Genomic DNA, 5,773 nt, shown 5'->3' with positions numbered 1-5,773 from the left:
GTAAAGCAAAACCCAACTTAGGGGTCCAAATAATAGTTTTATTACACAGACAACACACTACACAGCCCCATGAAATAATTGGTTCACACACACAAACACTCACAACGACAGCAAGAGAAAGAGACTCAGTGGAAGAGTTGGGGTCCAGGTAGGGAAGAGAAGCAGAGTCCAAGTCCCTGACTGAAGAGGAGGTAGGGGGTGATAGCTACCTATCCAGGCTGGAAAGGGGTCCTTGTCCAGTAGGTGTTGTTCGGGGGGGTGGGGGTCGCCAGCAGGGCCTCTGGGTGGATAGGTGGTGTGGCATGGTGCTGGTCCAGATGGAGAGGGCATCCCAAGGAGTCAGTCTTCACTACCCCTTTTATGGGGCAGACTACCTCTGATCTCCTATGGGGAGAGCCTGTCCTGGCAATGTCAGTCCTGTTCCAGAGGGCTCCAGGTGTTCTTACTGAGCATGTGCAGCCTTGGCACAATGGTGGGTCGTCTCATCTTTTGTGTCTTGAATGCTGAGGGTGGTTCCAATGGCTGGGTCTTTGGTCCAGGTATTGGTGTTGATAGTTCGGCCATTCAGAGGGAGCTATTTTTAGACCTACTGCCATTGTCTCTCAAGCACCCTCATTCATCCCCATTCATTCAGGAACCAAGTTACATAGGTGGGGTAGGTGTGAGTCACCGGTTGCACAGCTGGGCCTGGGGACAGGATGAAGACTTGACAAACAAAATTGAAACTTGACATGACTTATGCTGACATAAAGAGGACTTGACCTATACTTATCTATAGGGAATAGAGAGGAAGAGAAGTCAGAAATGGTTGGGGAAGGGGAGGGAATGCATTTTAAAAGAAAAAAAAGAAAACCTGGGGGTTTTGCTACAAAATCTATATGAAACCTATAAATGATCAGTTCTGTACCCTGGGCAATCCCCCTTTTTCTCTTGCACCCTACACCTTCCCGGTGGTGGCTCCCATTAGGGAGGAAAGAATAATGGTGGTGTTGGGTGTTCCCAGATCCTGAGATTTTCTGGTACTGGGGAAGATGCCAAGTCCTCTTTTTGTCACTGACAGGCATGTTTAACAGCCAAAATAAATGGTTTTTGGCTACAAAAAAAATGACATGACATCTTACCCAATAGTATTGACCTCTGGTCAAGAGCTCCATCATGCACTGCCAGCTACACCTCTGTTTCTGAGTTTACTTTACAAACTCCTAGTGCTTCTAGATGGTCTTCATTGAATCCACACACTCTCTTGTGCAGGTGGAAATGATGCTCTGCCCTCCCTGCTCCTTAGCCAGAAAGTTCACCAGGTCAGTGGCATGAAGGATAAGGGATGCAAGTGTAATGCATCTCTCTAGCTCCATTTTGATGCCTGCTGTTCTGCTTTCTTAGGTAATGCCTGGGGCTTATATCCCACCTGTGCACCCATCCTCATGCTTCTGTTTGTTCCTAATCTTTCTAGTCAAGCAAAGTTCCATCTGGGTTCTCATTTCCTCTGTTCAGGCAACAGAGGAACTGTCACATGATTGTTGCCTATTTGACAGCATCTGAACCATGAATTATATAACTTTCTATACACCCAAGCACAGTGCATTATTGTCATCACAGCCATTATTTGCCCAAAGCATTTGATTGCTACAGATGTTTGATAGCAGTGATGATGACAAAACAGTCTAGTTAGAGGGAGGACACTGATTGAAACTTATGATGGCCTTAATATATATATATTATTATACATATTATGGAATATTATATATTTAGTACAAATCTGCAAATATCACATCATGCAAATTATACTCCAGGTTTCTGTGTATGTATACATGCATACACACACACTATATGTATAAATATATATAAATTATGTGTGTGTGCGCGCGCATATATATAGTATATAGTATTTATATTTTTTCCTCACCAGGTGGCAGACTGAAATTCTGTATATTGTGAGATCAAGCACCGTTAGGTGCTCACATAAGCAGTGTCCATGTGAGAGTGGATGTTTTTTCCCTGGGGACAAGAAGCAGCGGCATACCTTGTTCTGCTGCTACTTGTCCCCAGGGAATGTCTGTGGCACAAGCCTTCTGGCACATGGCAGATTACCCCTGGTGAGTTAAGGGAAGCTGGGACCAGCACTGGGATGGCCCACGCAGCCTAACCTGGGTCTTGGGGTCCTCCTGGAGCTGCATCAGTGGGGATCCTGCCACTCAGACCCTGGTGGGCACCTGGAATGTAGCTCCAACTAGCCAGGCTTCAGTTTGGGGCAGCACGTGCTGTCCCCACATGCACCACCCTGTTTTTGTTTTGCATAGGTTTTTATGACCCCTGGATCTCCCAGAGTCAACCCCCTCCCACCCTCCGCACTGCTACCTTGCAGCATGGAGAACACCTCAATGTACAGTATATGGCACCGCAGACTTGTCTGTGGCACCATATATCACACAGCTGTGTTCATCTGGATGCGGCCATATAGTTGTAATACGAGGTTTACCATATCTTACCAATATCAATCTAGAGATCTTATCACCATAAATTTGTTGCAAAGCAGTGTCAGTACAAGTTGTACTCTTGTTTAAGGCTGATATAATGATGTTCTTCTTGATAGCTGAACAAACTTGCAGAATGTTCATGTCCTCATACTTCCTTAGATATGTATTCAAAATGCAACTCTCATGGACAGCCACTGATAACTGGACTTGATTTGGATAACCCTTTAGACATAATGCTGAAATTCAAAAGGCCACATGTTTAGTGTGCCTATTGCATGCATCAATGGAACCGTTCAGTGCCTGATAGAAAAATGTCAGTCTGTTTGTAATGTAAGAGTAAGGGTCATTGAATTATTGACAAGCACTTATCATAGGCTAATTTGATATCAAATGGCAATTAAAAAAAAAACAACTAGAGCAATTGATGTAGTGGATAAATAAGTGTACCAAACCAAGCTTGCAGATGGCTCAAACTGTCACAGAATTTCTAACTTGGCTTTTTGCTTAATGCAAAGGCAATAGAGAAATTGCAGAAATAGAGAAGCAACAGGGTAATGGAGTACAGACTTCTAGCATTTGAAATAATAGTGTACAACTGGCATGTGAGATATTGATAACCAACTATATACTTAGCCCATGCAGTGAAAAAGGGATATGTGATATTGCCTGGTGAATGGTAGTCTGAAACATGAATTTATCTTAATTAGAGATGATCCCACGTTGAGAATAATATTTGGATATTAATCTGCCTTCATCTGTGGAAGTAACCTCACCCAAAGCCATTATTGCAATCTCCAGACTTGGTTTTAATAACTAGGAAAGATAGTTGTTTTCTTTTGCTTATGCCACGCAGGGTGTTTAACGTAGTATAGTCCCTCATGAAGTGCACATAGTACAATTTGTGTTAGTACAAAAATATAAATCTTTTCATATTCAGTAGAAAGCCTCAGATTAAGCTTTTGGCATGTTGCTGGCATTTAAAATAAGGCCTCATCAAATGGAAAACTTGATTATTTTTATTGTCCTTTCACTTATGAGTTCTAGGGATTTGAATGAGTATTTTCCAATTAATCACAAAATATTACCTTTAAGCTATGTTATTTTGACAGTTTGACCTTCAACAAGGACACTTGGAATTTAGGTGAAAAAGAAAAAAAAGAAATTAAGGCCATTAAACACCTTTTCAACCAGCAGTTTATTTAATTTGAGGATAAATACTCCAGTGTTTTCCAGTTATATTTACAGCATAACAAAATCTGTTTAAAAGTTTCTGTGAATAGTTGGTTGATTTTTTTTAACGCTTTGTCAATGTCCGCATTTTTGCTCATTTTAAGGTTTTTATTTATTTATTTACATTCAAGACAGTTATGATGTTCAAGAAAGCAAGTTTCTAAGTGAAATTTTCAGTCATTGATGGAAAACACATACAAGAACACTTATGGGTATCATCACTGGAAGGGCTTGTGTTGCAAACAATGTCTGTGAGAATCATGAGGCCAAGCTCCTACTAGTACAGTGTAGAAGTCAGTTACCTCTTAACCACTGGCAGGCAACATCTCTTTCATGTTGTCTTTATCCCAACATTACTTTCTTTTGTGATCATTTGTTAGCTGGTGCTATCTATTTGATGGATAGTGAACTCAACTGTTGGTTAGCAAGGTAGGGAAGTGCTTGATAGATAGGCACTTGCAGGGTAAGAAAACTGAGGTGCTAACTTAAATATCTGATCAAAAGGTGGAACTACAAGGCAACAGAATATGACTGTTTTGGTGTAATGCAACATGGTCCATCTTTATGAGGTGTTGGTTTGGTCTTCAGAGGTCATTTAGGCATCAGAACTGTGAGTTTTTATATAGAACTGAGCTAGAAATTTAAAATTAATATGCCCTTTGGGATATTTAGCTATAGGTATTTGGCCATAAGTCAGTTGTATCCTATGTGACTTTATGATTTGTAAGTTAACCCCAGGTCAGCACTAAAATCTTTGTTTTTTTGTTTTTTGTTTTTTAGTTACTGTTGTTTTCCATTACTACTTATCTAAATCCTTGACCTTTAAATGAGTATAATTATGTTCTTTTAATTCATGACACTTGTCATGCCACTTGTGCCAATTAAAGACAGCTGACAATGGCTTAGCGTGACCATGGAAAGTAAAGAATTGCCTAGCAGCAAACACTGGAAATACAAACACTGCACAGCTGATAACCAGACTCGTTGGCTTTGCTGTGGTTTCTAGTAAACCTTATATCAAATTCATAGCTGGAGCTGAATCACACGCTGTGTCCCTTGTCAGACATTCTTCTCCAAAAGAGATATCCAAAAATTTTATAAAACTGTGCACAGAAAAATAATTACAGACCCTTTGGGTCTGTTCTACCAGGTCTGTCAGTACCTGAGTAACTTGCTTCTCAGGTTATAAGTCTTCCATTCCAACAACTTGGGCTATGTGTAAAAATTACACATTAACTGGTATAAGTAGGACCCAATTTAAATATATAGCACCATGGCACCTTTAATTTTGAAGTTCCCCCTGTGCATGCCCCACCCTCCACTGCTGATTCACAGAGGGGCCCCATCAGCCCCACCATTCACCACTCACTCCCGATACCCAGGAGGCAAAAACCCTGGTTTTAAATATGCCACTGTTTTTGTCTCCTGCTGCTGATTGGCAGAGAGGCACTGATGGCCACACCACTTGCTGCTGACCAGACAGGAGGCAAAAACCACAGCCTATTTAAAACTGCAGATTTGACCTCCCAACCATCAGGAGTGATTGGCAAGCAGTGAGCAGTCAGGCTGACATGGCCCTTCTGCCAATCAGCTGCAGTGGAGTGTGCAGTGGGATCTCCAAGATGAGAGGGGCCACTGTAAGCTGGGCCCATGGTTTAAACTCAGCCCTAGGTATAAGTGACTGGAAACTGGTCTAAGTTTCTAACAGAACAAAAGTGCACATAAACCAGTTTAAAAGTGGCAGAACCCAGTCTAAGATGGACCTGAATGGATGTAGTATTAGTTTTAATCAATTTAGGTTAGACTGGTCTATTGAATTTCTGCACCAGATCCCCTCCCAACTCAACTTAGGTTGCTGGCAGCATCCCAGGTTCCTTTATGGGGGAGTCCCCTTGCACAGTAGCTGGGCTAACCTCCACCTGAGCTCCTCTGCATCAGCCAAGCTCTGGGCTGGCACTTCCCCTAGACTGTCACAGACCTGAGGCAACCTCTGCTCCCCAGCCCTGCATCCTGCCTAAGCTTATCAGCTGGATGAGGCAGGGGATGGGGTTGCGGGGGGGGGGGGG

The sequence above is a fragment of the Gavialis gangeticus genome, unplaced genomic scaffold, assembly GCF_001723915.1.
Source record: "Gavialis gangeticus isolate Ggan-Ray unplaced genomic scaffold, GavGan_comp1, whole genome shotgun sequence".
NCBI lineage: Eukaryota > Metazoa > Chordata > Crocodylia > Gavialidae > Gavialis > Gavialis gangeticus.
Note: the sequence above shows the minus strand (reverse complement) of the source record.